Source organism: Mastigoproctus giganteus, chromosome 1 (assembly GCF_048544385.1).
Source record: "Mastigoproctus giganteus isolate SK-2022 chromosome 1, ASM4854438v1, whole genome shotgun sequence".
Taxonomy (NCBI): domain Eukaryota; kingdom Metazoa; phylum Arthropoda; class Arachnida; order Uropygi; family Thelyphonidae; genus Mastigoproctus; species Mastigoproctus giganteus.
Window position 1 is genome coordinate 47,674,198 of NC_143575.1, and position 17,259 is coordinate 47,691,456.

General features: G+C 36.7%; 1 protein-coding gene across 6 annotated transcripts in view; it reads right to left on the minus strand.

Moving 5' to 3' along the window:
* The window catches only part of LOC150090769 (E3 ubiquitin-protein ligase HECW2-like), a 518,151-nt gene that overhangs the window by 90,223 nt on the left and 410,669 nt on the right, over window positions 1–17,259 (minus strand). The window lies entirely within an intron of this gene.

Here is a 17,259-nt window from a genome sequence, read left to right on the forward strand (position 1 = left end):
CTCTTCATAGTATTAATTATGCTTAGAATATAAATACAGTCTGATGACAAACAAAGGTAGGAAGATGTTTCACTGGAATAAATAAAAAATTTACATTTTTATTTGAAAAATGAATAATGGGCAGACATAATTAAAATACAAGAAGATATGGTATAAAATCATAGCTCTCGTAATAATAAAAATAATATATACAATATAATTAAAGCAGATAATAATTTTAATTGAAGAATCAAATATTTGATATTCTTATTCAAATATTCTTAATACATTCAAAATAAAAAAAATAAATAAATAAAACTTGCCTTTAAGTATAAAGCAGGTACAGATTCAGGCAATATAACATAGTAATTAAAAAGGAAACAGTAATTATGTGATGCAAAAATTATAAAGTTCACAACAGAACATGAACATACACTCACATACTAATTCAATTGTCCTCTGCAGTTTTCTGAGCATTGTTCCATATGAAAAATTAAATTGTTAGTGACTGTATGCAAGATTTCTTCTGTAATACCAGAAAGCACAGTGCACAATTTTTTTACACATTTCATCTAAACTGCAAGAAAAAGAGTACAAAACAGACTTTCAATAGTCACCAAAAGCCTAAGAGTATCACACCTGGATGGATTCTGTGCAAGTATAATTAAGCAGAATGCTATTAAATTAATCAATCATGAATTATCTAATCCAGAAATATAAATTTTTATGGACTGTATCAGCTGTTTCTATATTTTTGAAATTTTATTAAAGACCATTTCTCCTAATCACACAGATTTGTCAGTTTCTCATCATCTTCATTGGAGGGACAATAATGCTGTTGAATGATGCAACTGTCTATATTACCATTTCAGTATGCAAAGGTCAGTATGTACACTGTTATTTGGGGTTGTTTTTTTTTTTTTTTTTTTTTTTTTTTAAGGAGCATTAGCAACTAAGGCCATATTGCTCCGGGATATGCAGTGATCATTCCCTGATCTTCCATATTCATCCTCCGCATCCTCCATATTCAGTGGTCACGGGCTGAAACCCTGGTCTAATCAAGAAGAGTGTGCTACGCACTGATACTCCTGCCCACCTGACTATGGAGGCACCATAGTATGTACACTCCTTTCATTTTTCTGACTCAAGGAATTGCATGCTTTGTTTACTGACATATCTAATTTCTGTGGTGTTACAATACTGGGATGCAAATGCCAGTATATTCAACTTATATTTCAATTTATTTGTAATGTGGTGTTAATAGCCTGATATGTGTTGCTATACTATTGGCATCTCAACAGAAAGTAAAATAATTTACTTCAGAACTTGAGAACACAGTAGCACAGTTAAAAGAATGGCAGAAATTAAGGGAAAAGAAAGAATAGAAAATTTCAAAAAAAGAGAGGCAAAATCCTAACAATAAGTAGAAAGATAATTATAAATACTAGATTATAAATGCTAATTATAAAACATTATATTAATTATAAACAGTATTTCAGTGTAAAAATATATACAGGTTTACATGGAGGGAGCAAAAAACAATATAATTATAACTGGCTACATCACTATAAGAAAAGCATTTTTAAAACTAGTTGAAGATGTACACAGTGAGGGAACTGGAAAACAAGAATGATACTAGAAAAAAAAATAATGATCCCATGTAAGCTAACCTTGGTTTATTCAAAGTAACTTCCTCTCATGTCCACAAACTGCATGCAATGACCACGAAGTGACTGGAACAACTGGTGAAAGGCTGTGACTGATATACTGTTCAATGTTCTTGTCACACTCATTGAATGGTGTTGAGGTCATGAAAATAACAGCCTTTCAGTGGTGGTTTGAGTTTTAGGAAGCAAAAGAGTCGCATGGGGCTAAGTCTGGTGAATACATGGTGGGTGCGATAGCACGCACTTCTTTGTTAGCCAAAACCATCCAAACAACGGGAGTCTTGTTGCTTGGTGCATTCTTGTGAAGAAGAACCAACTGCCATCTTTTCCATACTGAGGCCACATATGACAGATTCTCTGCTACAAACTTCTAGATAGTAGGCAGCAGTAACACTCTGGCCATTGGGCACAAACTCTTTGTGCACAATTCCTTGTTATCATAGATAGTAATGAGCATGGTTTTGATTTTTGACCTTCCTCGATGAATGTTTTTTTGGCTTTGGGAGAGTTTACCAACTTCTACTCTGCACTTTGTCAATTTGTTGCAGGGCCATATTGAAAGCACATCTCATCACCCATAATCAAATTCAGGTAGCTGAGTTTGCTTTCAGCAGGCCCGTTGAGTTCTCTGCAGTGTTCAAATCACACTTGTCCTTGACCCTCTGTTAACAAATGTGGAACAAACCATGCATAGACCATCGTTTTCTTCAAATCCTAGGTTATTATTTGTTGAATGGTTTCCTTATTAATGTCCAGATCTCCTGAAATCATTCAGAGCATTGCACATTGTTCAATGGTAATGATATACCATAGCTTTTCACTCTAGGCTCGAACCATTTCTGCGGGGCCCAGATGTTTGTTGTCTTCCAGTATTTCTCTTCCATGGGCAAAACATTTATGCCCCTCGAACACATGTGCTCGAGAGAGACAAGTCACTCTATACACTTACTTCATCATTTAAAATGTTTCTGTGGCACTTTTGCCCAGCTGGATACAAAACTTGATGTTCGCTCTTTGTTCCATTGTCTTTCCACAATGCTGATGCAGGAGAGATGTGTACTTCAGCTAGCACTACACATTCTGAAATGGTGACAATTTCCACTGACCATCACTGCAGTGCGCAAGGATTTATTAATCTTTAATTTCATTTACTTCTAGGATAGCAGTGCCAGCACTTGTCTCATAACATCAGTCTCGTTTTCTAACTGTCGCACTATTTATATAAGGTATATAATAAATGATTTGAGAATAAAAGTAATCATCATCTTGTATTGAGGAAATTAAATATTATTATAAAGAAGTTTCAGTTTTATTTGATACTTCTTTCTCAAAATTTAATGGCTTTTATATGAATAATGCCAAAAATTTAAGAAATTTAGTACAAAATAAAATTACTATATCCTCATTAGAACATGAAGAAAATATAAGAATGCAGAATTCACCTAACTGACATGGATGGAGTGGGAAGGGGTCAAAAGGATATTCTTATCAAGAAAAAGACTGCCTGACTATGTTCGTGGTGGAACCCACAGAAGGAAGGTGGCTTAGTGGAACCCACAGAAGGGACTGAAGCATTGGCCCTTTTCTTTTGGCCTATGTGACCTCTAATACTATTTTTTCGAAAAGTATAAGTATACAAGATAGCGTGGATGGTTCAATAAAAACTTGATTAATGTTTTTCAAAATTTATTTCTAAAAAATTATGGAAATCTATATTTGGCATTTTGATGTGTTCCAATACTTCACTAATTGAAAAGTTTCAGGCTCTAAAAGGTTTGCATAAACTAAATGATGATGACATCTTTATCCCTTCTCAGATGACAATTAAAAGGGGGCATAAATCTAAACCATAAAAGGATGATTGCACAATCTTACTCTCTGTCTAATTTATTCTTTAGACAAAGAGTAATAAGATACTAAGAATAATTTTAAAGGACTGGACAAATTATTAGAAGGAATGGGCAAATGAAAGTTATATGAGCATCCTTGGATTCTGGGAAAATCCATACGGACAGAATAGACATGCAAATGTCTTGGCTATTCATAAAGGTGACTCAAAGGAGAAATGAGAAAATACAAACCTACATGTTTGTGAAGGATATGGAGTCCTTACTGAAGGATATAATACTGGGTAAGCTGGACAAGAATGGAATAACAAGGGGACTGCATCATAGCTTTGCTAAAAGAAGCTCATGTCTCACTAATTTAATAGCTACTGGGAGGTTGTCACTAAAGAACTGGATGCAAAGAATAATTCTGACATAATTTACAATGATTTCAGTAACAGTTGTTGTATAAACTGGAACAATGTGACATTAGGGATAAGTTACAGCTACAGATAAAGGGTTGGCTAACTGATTCACTGCCTGAACACAAACTTGCATCAAAACAAACAGCAATTTTTGTGCCTCAAAGCAAATATGCGTCCACTGAATTTCAGTCAATAAATGAGTGCTGTAAAAGGAAAAAAAACTGCCTGACAGTCTTTTTCTCCTTTTACAGTGCTCGTGTAATGAACAACTGAGTGATATCAATACACTGATTGAACCATGGGCATTATGGCTGAGATTTTGCTTAGTATCAATTAAGTTATCTAGGAAGTGCTATAAAAGCTGTATACTTCGTTCACTGTCATATGTTCTTTGCTTATGTTGAAGTTATTTTATCTAGTTTAGTATTTTCCACAAGAAGAAAAGGTAAAAATTTTTGAAGATTATACTTGCTGAATTTTAATTCTTTAGTTTGTGGAAATCAAAACATCATCCTTAGTGTGTGTGTCTATTGATAAAATTTTGTGTAAAAAGTGTTTTCCTATAAAATTTTACCTTAAGGGTTGTTATAATGGTTTAACAGACTGGAACGTAAAGGCTGAAAAGGAACAGGGATAGACAGTATGTTGAAGCTGATAACATTTCTATGGGGTTACTTTTACCCATATGCGGGACTTTGCAACCTTGACAAAGGTTGATAACATTTCTATGGGGTTACTTTTACCCATATGCAGTACTTTGCAACCTTGACAAATGCAAAGTACTGCATATGGGTAGAAGTAACCCCAGAGAAACATACCAACTGTGCGGTACTACACTTAAGGTGGTAGAAAATGAAAAAGACCTGGGAGTAATTGTGCATCAGATATGAAGTTTTCTGAGCAATGCAGACAGGCTGCCAGGGCAGGTCATGGGGTTTTGTCAATGATATATAGGAATTTTGCTAGCAGGGAAAAGGAAGTGATTGTCCCTCTGTATAAGGCAATGGTCAGGCCATGCCTTGAGTACAGGCATGGCCTTGCAGTGGCTGGAGACTACGCACCTGCACGGTGATCTGATTGAGGTGTGTATAAGGCCTTGAATGGATTGAGCACACTGAATTCTGATGGGATCCTTCCACTTGTTCAGATTACGAACCTAAGTGGGCATAAATTCAAATTAAGAAAAGACAGATGTAGAATAGATGTGCGGAAATTTGCCTTTAGCCAGGGGGTGGTTAATTGCTGGAACAGTCTTCCATCTGTTGTTGTGGAAGTTGACTGGTTAAATAAATTTAAGAAGGAACTGGACAGGCATTTGGAGGGAATGGTGTGATTTTTTTTTTTTTTTTGGCTGATGCTGCATAAACTCATACACTTGCTTTCTTGCATCACATGCCGCCACTACTACTACTACTACTACATTGAATCAGTTCTTTATAATAATATGCCATTTGGTACTGATGTCTATCTAAATGATTTTGTCTATTTAAATGATGCAGATTCTGAATCTTGTTCATATGCACCTGTTGCCTTGAGTACTGAGTACAGGTACTTGCATAACTTAGAGTAATAAATCTTCAATAAATCTTAGAGTAATAAATCCTCAGATGAATTCCATTTACTAAAAAGCACTGCTTACTTGTTCCAGTGTCCAGATAAGTGCCTCCAGGCACAAAAGAACTCTTGTAAATATAAGCGGCAGTGAACGTGTCAAGAAAGAGTTATAAATGGTCACTGCTCTTCATGGACTAATATCATGAAGTCCCACAAGATTTCACATTGAACTTATTATTATTTATTAATAATATTAATATAGGTATTTCAAGTTTAATGTCTGTTTGCTGACAGACAGTAGCAATTCTGAAGTAACATACCACTTGGGAAACACCAAACTTATGACAGTTGCTGAAAAGGCCTTGGGAAAAGCTATACAATGTGATATGAAATTCTTTTAACAGTGCAGATAAGCTGTGAGGACAGTTTTTTTTATTATTAATGGCCATATGGTACAAGGAAGCCTAAGGCTTATACTGCACCAGCAAAAAAAAAAAAAAAAAAATTCCCAAGTTACCCTCTGAGTGAGAGAGAGAGAGAGAGAGAGAGAGAGAGAGAGAGAGAGAGAGAGAGAGAGAGAGAGAGAGAGAAAGTAGAAAGGAATCACCAAGAAAGGGAAGAATGATGATATCCAGCTCAGGACCCTGGGTTTGCCAAGCCCATACTCACCAGATGTGAGCCCCCGGGGTTGTTCAGAAGGGTCTGTAAAGATATACAAGAACTTTATTGATAATGAGATGATTATTCCATTAGAGTTTAAAGCAGGCTAGGAAAATGTGGAAGCCACATTTTAGGAAAGGTGCAGACCTACTGGCGAGGATACAGAGAACATCAAAATTAAAACAAATATAGGAATATTCTTATCCACAGAGACTTGAACTCTGTAAGTCACACTGCTTGAGAACAAAGCTTCTGTAGAATAATGCGACTGAAGTATTAAAAATATTTGTTAATAAACTAACAAATAAGGGCAACTTTACACTTAGTCATATGACATACACAAAGAAATAAATTTAAATTGAGTGTCAATATTTTTGAACAGATACTTACAAATTTTCATCAGTCAAAGAGTGAATGACTATTTGAATAAACTATCACCAATTTGGTGGTTGGAAGCATATCAAAATTTAACGAAACATTGGATAAATTATGCGAGGAAAGGTTCCACTGGTTATTTTGTGTTTTCCCTTTTTTTTTTTTTTTTTGTTTGTTACTATATAAACTCACTTCCTTGCATCACATTGCCAATACTAATAAAAAAACAAAATAAAAAAAACACTGGTGTACCCTGTGCGCACAAAAGATGTTTTATTTCAGGTGAAAATATCCTTAGCTTAGAAGAGGTTAAAGGGGTTTATATATTTTCTAAGAAATCAGTCAAAGGTTTGGATTGAGTATCTGCAAAATAAAGTTGAAATTTCCACTAAGTATCATTGGATTTAGTCGCATTTCTTGTGAGAAAATTATTGTAGCAATGCAGCTCCTTCAATCATGTAAGGAAGTAAAATGAAATGGATAATTTAATTCTGTGTTCGATCTTTTGGTTAGCTGAAACGTAAATGACTACCGACAATATCATTTGGCCATCAGGAAGAAGGCAATTAGCTGCACAAATGTCTCCACAGGTACAACACTCATGGATTTGCCAACAGTTTATTGATAAATCACTTCCATATGAGAAGTAACAACATGAGTACGATTTTCTCTCTTGTGATAAACTGCCACACCACCAGCTTGTTGATTTTCTCATTTGAATTGAACAACACAATCAAAGTTGCTCACTTTTTTCTTTGTTATTTAGCCATGTTTCAGAAAGTAGAAGTAAACTGGATTATTGTGTGACTGCATCAGTGAGATTGTCACTGAGCATGTAAACTTGGACAATTTAATGTACAATTTAGCTAAACAGATATTGCATTAGCATTACTAGAGGCATATGATGCAAGAAAAAGTTTAAACAGCATCAGTCAAAAAAAAAAAAAAACATCCAATTTCACCCATACATTCACTCCAAATGTTTGTCTAGTTCTGCCTTGAATTTATTTAAGTTTCCAACTTCCACAACAACAGATGGAAGTTTGTTGCAGCAATTAAAAGTGGTGAAATCCATGTTTAGTCTCTAGAGCAAAGTTTCCGGCACCCCCCCCCCCACTTCTCCTTCAACCCATGCATGGTACCAAGTACTATAGGTTTTGATACCTTTTGTTTTGGGATTTCATTAAAAAAAAAAAAAAACACACACCCACTAGCTAAAGGCAAATCTCTGCACATTAATTCTAAAACTATCTTTCCTCAATTTGAAATGTCCCCTCAGGCAATTAATCTGGGCGAGGGAAGAATGTCATCACATCAGCATTGAGCTTGCTCAACAATTCAAGGCCTCATACACCTCAATCAGATCACCTCGCAGGTACCTAGTCTCCAGATGCAGCAATTTGCAGAACTTAAAACTTTCTTTGTAAGTGTCCAGTCCGATAGCAGTAGAAGTATTAAGTACAATTGTCATATGCTTCTCCTGGGAAGGAGGAACTCCTTCACTGGTCTGATTAGATGGTTCTCCCATTCCTGAAGTTCACACTCAACAAGGCAGCCCTTTGTTCCCCTTACCAATCTTGTTTCCCTTCTCTACACTCGTTCCAGCAGCCCTACATCCTTCCTAAAATGAGGCCTCCAGGCCTGTATAGAGTATTCAAGGTGTGGCCTGACCATTACTTTATACAAGGAGATAATCACCTCCTTATCACTGCTAATAAAATTCCCGTATATCATTGAAGAGACCAAGAACTACTCTTGCAGGCTGTCTGCACTGCTGAGAACACTTCATATCTAAATGTACAATTACCCCCAGGTCTTTTTCGTTCGCCACCATGCTGTGTAGTTCCATACATTGATATGTTACTGCTACCCACATGCAGTACCTTACATTTGTCAATGTTAAAGTACAGCTGCCACCTCTCAGCCCATCTGCTCAATTTCTCTAGATCCTGTTGCACCAGCGTACTGTTATTTAGTGTCATTAACAACCTTGCCAACCTTCTTTATCGTCTGGAAAATTGGACGTTAGGCATGATATCATAAATATCAGTAATAAATACAGAAAACAACAATGGGCCCAACACTGAACCCTGCGGCACACCATTAATAATATTAGTACATGAAGAGCAGTTTTCATTGATTACAACTCTCTGCCTTCACCCATCCCTTTATCCATAGCAGGAATTTGCCATTAATGCTATCTGCTCCAATTTGTACAGTGCTCTTCGATGAGCAACAGTATCGAAAGCTTTCCTAAAATACAAGTATATGATATCAAAATAATTTTTTGCATCCAGTTCCTTTGAGACCACATCATAGTATCCAATCAAATTGGTCATGCAAGATTTTCCCTTAACAAACCCATTCTGTGTCTGAACTATAACTGCAGTCTTGTCTATATGATCCTGCAATGTTTCTTTAACCAGTGACTCCATAATTTTCCCCTGAACAGAAGTCAAGCTAACAGGTCTGTAATTACTCATTTCACTCTTTGAACCTCCTTTGTTAATAGGGGATACAGCTGCACATCTCTAGTCCATGGGGACCTCCTCTGAAACAAACAAGGATGCTTTCATAATTACAGCTAATGATTTGCTTACTTCCTTTGCTGCCTCCTTTAATATAACTAGATAGATCCCATCAAGTCTAGGTGTCTTTCTTATGTTTAACTTCAACAATTTCTCCTCCATGTTGCTCTCAGTTAATACAAAATCATTTAGTTCCTTGTTAGAGTTTAATAAGCTTCTGTCCCTCCACTTCCTCACAGAATTCCTCATATATGAATGTAGATGTGATATACTCGTTCAGTTTGTCAGCTATCTGAGCAGGATCATCATCGCACCATCAATATCAAGGGGACAAACCAGATTCATCCTCCATCCTTTTAAACTTTATATAAGTAAAGAATTCTTTGATGTTTTTCTTTGCATCTTTTGCCAAGGATTTCTCGTAATCTGACTTCTCCTGTCTAGCCTCCTTTGTCACTTGATTACAGACTATCTCATATCTACCATAGACATCTGTGCCTTCTGATAATTTATATGCATCCCATGCATTTTTCTTCTCTGCCACGAGTCTCATTAGTTCATCTGACATCCATTTAGGCCTAAACCTTGAGCAATATTTCTTATTTGGTATGAAAAGTCTAGTAGCTTTCAAGATTAATTCTCTGAATGCTTCCCATTTAGAATTTGCTGTTGGTAACATCAGTTGGCCACACTGTAGTTACCTTTATGAAAGCAAAAGAAAATCTTTAAGATTTTCTTTTGAAAGAAAATCTTTAAGAAAATCAGTACACTGTGTTCACTGTCACCCAGTGGTTCCTTTATGTGCAAATTCTTAATGCATGAATAATCACTTCCTAATTCATTTCACAAATATACGTGGTCTCAATTCTAATCTCAACAATGTCCATTTTCACTTGCAGTCTGCCAAACCCCATGTACTTTTTCTGACAGAATCTCAGTTATCGGTTGATTCAACTACTGCTCATCTCAGTTGCCCAAATTATTCACTGTATGATTCTTTTGCCTCAAAGGTGGTACTTGCGCAAATGTCCGTTCTGATATTCCCTGTCAGAGACTTGGCAATTTGGAATCTCCTCTCTTTGATCTTCTCTGGCTTAAAATCTCTCTACCTCATTGTGTCAAATTCATCTGTTGTCTCTAACGTTCTCCCAACTCCACTAATCACTTGGAGCTCTTTGACTTCCTCTCTTTGCAACTTGACTTTCTCCAGTTCAACTTTCCTAACAGTGAGGTAATTTTGCTTGGTGATTTTAATGTTCACAACTCCAGCTGGCTTCCGTTTTCTAGTCACACCGACCCAGCAGGTCGAGATGCTGAGGCTTTTGCAATTACCAATGACCTAGCACAGATTGTTCATTTACCTACAAGAACACCGGACAATCCTAATCATACAGCCAATACGCTTGATCTTTTTCTCACAAACAACCCTTCTAAGTACACGGTCAAAGTGAGAGGTCCTTTAGGCACTTCAGATCACAACTTGGTGATTGGCTCTTCTCCAATGGAACCTTTATCTCATGGCTATTCCCAACCTCGTGTTGTTTGGCATTACAAGAATACAAAATGGGATGACCTGAGAGACTTCTTTTCTTCTTTTCCTTGGTCGGATTACTGTTTCAAAACTTCTGATGTCAACGTTTGCTCAGATTGTGTCAGTGAAATTATTCTTGCAGGAATGGAATCCTTTATCCCACACTCCACTTTAAAATCTCGTCCTTTATCTAAACCTTGGTTTTCGAATAAATGTGCTAAGGCTGTTCAAGAGAAGAATGTTGCATATCGTAATTGGCTTGTTTCTAATTCTTCAGTTTCATTTTCTGCCTACACCAAAGCTCGCAACAATTGTAAAGCAGTTATTAATCAGTCCAAACTTGAGTTTGAACAGGCTAAGAGTAGAAAACTTGCTTCTTGCCCTGATGGTAGCCGAGCATTCTGGTCTTTTGCCAAAGCTATTGGCCGCAACTTTTGCCCATCTCTGCTCCCACCTCTGTCCAAACCAGATGGTTCTGTTGTCACTTCAGCCAAGGATAAAGCTGACCTGCTAGCATCCCATTTTTCTTCCAGCTCATGTATTAATGATCTTCGTAAAACACCTCCCACCATTCCCAACACGCTCCATTCACGCTCCTGTGGTCTCCGTCAAAAGGATATCAGAAGGATTTTGATGAATCTTGATGCTAAGAAAGCTCCAGGTCCTGATGGTATTTCTCCACTTGTTCTCAAAACCTGTGCTCCTGAATTTACTCCTATTCTTTGCCGCCTTTTTTCACTTTCTTATTCCAAAGGTGTTTTTTCTTCTGCTTGGAAATTTGCTCATATCCAGCCAGTTCCTAAAAAGGGTGACAAATCCCTCCCATCCAATTATCGTCCCATTGCAATTACTTCTACTCTTTCTGAAGTAATGGAGAAATCAATTAACCGCCAACTCTTAAACTACCTAGAAACCTTCCGTCTGATCAACAATCGCCAGTATGGATTCCGTCAGTGTCGATCCACTGGTGATATTCTGGCTTATGTTACCCATTTATGGACTAATTCAATGGAAAGGTTCGGTGAAACACAAGTAGTTGCTCTTGACATCTCAAAAGCTTTTGATTGTGTTTGGCATAAAGGTCTTCTAAACAAACTTCCATCTTATGGTTTGCCAACTGTTTTTAGTAATTGGTTATCCAGTTTTCTCTCTGATCGCTCACTGAATGTGACGGTAGATGGCTCTCTGTCTTCTAACTTCTCCACTAATGCCAGTGTCCCCCAAGGTTCAGTTCTTTCCCCCACTCTTTTCCTCTTGTATATTAATGACCTTCTTCCATTGACTGGAAATCCTATCCATAGTTTTGCCGATGATAGCACATTGCATTCCACTTTCCATTTTGAGAAACCTTGTCCTGCTCAATCAGCTTCAACTTCTCGAAAATGTGCTACCAATTCCTTATATACTGATCTTCAGGTAATTCTCCAGTGGGGCAAAGACAACTTAGTTTATTTTAACCCTTCTAAAACTCAGTCTTGTCTTATATCTCGCAAAAAGGATTCTTCTGCTCCTATGCTTATCTTTAGTGACACTCCGATTTCTAGGCAAAATGATATATCTCTTTTGGGGATTACCCTGACTTCTAATCTCTCTTGGCACAAGCACATTACAAATATTGCTTCCTCTGCACCTAAAAAACTTGGTTTTCTCTTTCGCTCTCAGCGTTACTTTTCTTCCAAACAGCTGTTCACTCTGTATAAATCGCAAATCTGCCCTGCCATGGAATATTGTTCCCACATCTGGGGTGGTGCCCCCAAAACCTCTCTCAGGCTTCTTGATTCCATTCAGAAGAGGGCAGTTAAATTAATTAATGATTCATCTCTAACAGAGTCTCTTCACTTGCTTTCTCATAGACGTACTGTTTCTGCTGCATACCTCTCTACAGATACTTCCATGGGCACTGTTCTTCTGAATTGGCTTCTATAATTTCCGCTCTCTCTTTCAAAACAGTCTGAATACGTGCCGCCACCAGCCAACATCCATTTACTGTCCAACTTCAAACCCACAGAACCAACTTTTCATCTTCCTCATTTATTCATTCAACTGCCGTTTTCTGGAACAACCTTCCTTCATACATATTTCCTGAAAATTACAATCTACAGAAGTTCAAGTCCAATGTCAACAAATATCTTCTTTCGTCTTCTCAACTTCCAACCCAAGCATGGTACTAAGTACTATAGGTTCTAATACCTCTCGTGTTTGGTGTTCACATAAAAAAAAAAAAAAAAAAAAAAAAAAAAATCACTGCTGATAATCAGATCAAGGTTATTACTCCCTCTGGTTGCCTCTCAAACATGTTGCTGTAGAAAACAGTCATCCAATAACTACAAAATTCTTTCTACAAAAGCCTTGCTAGTGTGCGAGTGACCAACTCACAAGTTCCAGCCAATATCCGGAAAGTTAAAAGCCCCATTATACGACATTTTGATTTACTAGCCCACTCTATTTGTCTATACAGTTGTTCATTGTACTTATCAAAGGCATTAGGCCTATAGCACACTCCTACTCTCATTTTTACTTTCCCAGTGGTTGTCACACCAAACTGACTCAACATGTTAACTGGACGCACTTCCTTAGATTTTATGTATTTCTTATTTAACAGCATAACCCCTCCTCCGTTTTTATCTTGTCTATCCTTTCTCAACACATTGCACTCCCCAAATTCCAATTCTACAGTGCTTATATCTGTGTGACACCACGTCTCTGTTATCTCGACAATATCTGCCTTTGATATCTTTACCAGCACCTCAAATTCTTGAAACTTATTTACTAAACTTCTAGAATTAGTGTACAAGCACCTGTTCTTACTTTTAGTTATCCTAAAACAGTCCATGTATTTACTTGTTCTTTGACTCCCAGCAGTTCTGGAAATCTCCTGCACCTTGCTTTCCAGGCTGCTGCTCATTCCAATAGAAGAAGTGCAAGAATCATTTCCACCTCTGCCTGCAGCTACTGTTAACCTATTAGTCTGTGAATTCCCCCCCCCAAGCTAGCAGTTTTCTGATCCAACTAGCATTGCCTCGATAGCATCAGCAAATATTCATGCACTCTTTCTATTTAAGTGTATCCCATCCCTGTAGAAGCAGTCTCTCCTGTTAAAAGGCACATACCATGCTGAGAAAAATTTTACTGCACGAGTCTTGCACAATTTGTTCGTTAGAGTTTCAGGCTCCTCGTTAGTTTCGTTAACTTCCGTCATCCCTTTCCCTACAAAATTCCTTGTGTGTGAATGTAGATGCAAAATATTCATTCAATTTATCTGCAACCTGAGCAGGATCATCACCAGTTAACTCATACACATCGTGGCCAAATGTGATTCAACCACTTTCTTCTACTGTTAATATAAGCATAGAAGTTTTTTCTGTTTTTCTTTGCCAGAGACTTCTCATAATCTGCCTTAGCTTGCCTAAGCTCCTTTGCGACTTGATTACAGACCAATTGATATCTATCATAGCTTCTGTATCACCTGATAGTTTATACACAACTCATGCATTTCTCTTCTATGCCAAGTGTCTCAATAGTTCATTTGACCTCTCCTGAATAGTTGATCTAACCCCTTCACTTCTTCTGTCCTGTCTGTCCTTCCTGTATACATTGTACTCTCCATATTCAAATTCAGCATCATTTATGTCTGAGTCACACCATCTCTCTGGTATTCCTACATTGTCTACGTTTGATGACTTAATCAGTACTTCAAACTGGCTAAATTTACTTACAATGCTCCTAACATTGGTGTATATTCAAGTACAAGTGCACATGTTCTTACTTTTAGTTACTCTAACACAGCACATGTATTCATTTGATCTATGATGACCCACAATAGGGCCTGAAATCCCAGTTATATAAGGTGGACTGATGATTGAGAAGTTCTGATGTCGGGAGTCTTCTAAATCTTCCTGCAGTGGTCAGCAAACTTTTCTGTTCTAAGATCGGGTCAGAACAATATTTTACAAAATACTATTGATTTCTATGTGAGTGGAATAGATGAAAACCAAAACCATCCATTACATAACTAAGATTTGACCCCTTCACATGACTCTTGTACCTGGAGAGTAAAATGTTTTTATGAGCCACTTGCTGATCAAACATATTTTTAAATTTTATTTTCACATAGTGTTATGTCTAATGAAAAATTATGCGAATCTTATGGACAGGAATGGTGATAGATTTAAAACTGAAGTTTCCATGCCAAAATCAAAAAATGCATATTTGTCAGTCTGCAGATCAGACAGTTATTGAGTAGCTTTGATGAACATTTTGAAAGAGTCGTAAATCCTTTGGAAATGAAGCCTGGAAATCCAAAAAATCTTCATAAACAAGGAAGTTTATGACCATTTTTGGACAACAGACAACTATAAATCCCCGACTAAGATTTTATTACAAGTTCACCAGAATCTCAGTTGCAATATGCCTCTAAAAATACACCACCTCCCTTCTCATATTCAGATTTTCCCCTTAGATAATCTTCTACTCCTAATCTGAGAAAAAGTCTGATAATTCATGAAAAGCTTACACTACCCAAGAAGTTGGAAGCCCAGTATACTGACATTTATCAGAGAGGCTCCTAACAATTACAAAAGGAGAAAAATATTGGGAAAAATGGAAAAATTTTTTTTATCATTTATTCATCTGCATTCCTCTCAAAATCTGTGGGTGCTAGGCAATTTCTGAGGTATATCGCATTTTGCGAGAAGAAGAAAAAAAAAAAAAAATGGTTGTCTAGTGTCATGGCAAATATCAGCTGTTAACATCAACAGTTCAAGCCTCTGATGAGCAAAATGGATGCACATTAAATCATAAGAAACATATAAAAAGTACTTTTCCTAAAAAACATTTTCAATAAAAATGTGGACAATTCTCATATGAAGCACTACGTTTCCTTAATCTCCCCCCTTTTTTTTATAATCATACACCATTGAAAAATAATACACGAATGAAAGATTGTGACAAAGAAACCTGAAAAATCAGATAATATTTGCTCTCTGTTCTCTTCCATCCTCAGAAAACTAGATTCTACAACTACTGCTCAACTTTATTTTGCTACTTGTTAAGTCTCAAGACATTTTTAAAGTTAACTGAAAAGTCAAAGCACCATATGTTAACATCAATGACACCCATAACAAAAAGTTAGTTTATAATGATCACTTATAGTTAGTTCTTCACAGTCATGATAGGCCTGAAAATAAGAGCACCTTACAGGCTGAAATCCTTTTATATTTGTGGGCGGTCAGTAAAAAAACATAGAATGTTAAAGATTATGTCTATACGGGCAGAATTATCTGTAAAATATTCATGCCAGTAATAACACAGCTAGAAAATTTTTTAGCATTTAATAAACATACAGTATGCTACAACATGTGTTGTTTCACACAATGTGTATGAAACAACACATCAAAAATAAAATGGGTTGAATATTTAAGAGAGTCGCTCTTATAACTCTTCAATCCATACGTATATATATAAAAAAAAAGAAATGGTCTAACTGGAGCTACCCAAGAACATGTTCTCGGTTTGATTTGTCTGTTTTCTTGGATGAAAGGCCCAAGTTTCCATGGGAAAGGAGGCTTACTTGTAATATATTACAACAAACTTCCATCTGTTCTGGAAGTGGATAGTTTGAAAAAAATTCAAGGCAGAAGTAAACAAAGGCTTGGAGGGATAGTTGAGTAAGGTGGGTAATTTTGTGGATAATGTCGCTCTTATAACTATAAGCTTATAGTTATAAGAGAGATAGAAAGCTTATAGAGTTACTCTGTAAGCTTTCTATCTTGCACCATTTGCCATTAATAATACTGATACAAATACTAACTCAAACATGTGAAAAATGTCATAATAATTCCTCTCATCCTAGAGGGGATTTCAGCTCGTCTTTTGCATTGCATCAAGTGTGGGGCCTCTGACCACCCGGTCTCAAGCCGTCCAACGTCAAAAGAAGACACAAAAAGAAAATGTAACATCTGATGGAGCCTGGGTCAGGAATGGATGAGGATTGTCTTATTCCTGATAAAGCCAGCAGTATACATAAAGAGTGTATACGGCATACACCTTTGGTAATTGTGGGTTTTAATATGGCCCAAGGCTAATTCAATAGCATATAACTCTGATGAGTATATACAGCATTCATCAGGTATCTTCAAGGATAAAATGTTATTTGGGAAGCTGACAGAAAACCTCACAGATCATATAACTCTGACCTCGAGCCATCAGTGAAGACAGGCAAGAACCCAGAGTATTTGGCTCAGTGGGCAGCACAGATTTGTTGGTAGACAAAATTTGGAGTGGTGGTCTTTCCCTACTTGTTAAGAGAGAAGTTGCATGGTGTTTGAGCATGCCTAGGGCTGCCATACGTCCTCGTTTTCCTGGACATGTCCTTTTTTACATATCATGGATTGTCCAGGAGGAATTTCTAAAATTTTGAAAATATCCGGAATTTTGGGTCTTAAAATTTGTAAGGCGTATGGCAATCAGCTTTGCGGAAGTAATTCCAAAATTCTCCACTTCCAGCTGCAAACAATACCTATCAGACGTCGAGGAGTTTATCATGCGTTTGGAGTTACTGACATTTTGTTCGCGCAGTTTGACTTTTTCACTCCATTTTTTTAAATTTTTATTTTCTTTTACATTCTTGGTGAATAGACAATTCAAAATAAATTTTCTCTCGTTATATATTTTACCTGAAATTCATTCTAATTAAGTGAATTTATTCTAAATTAA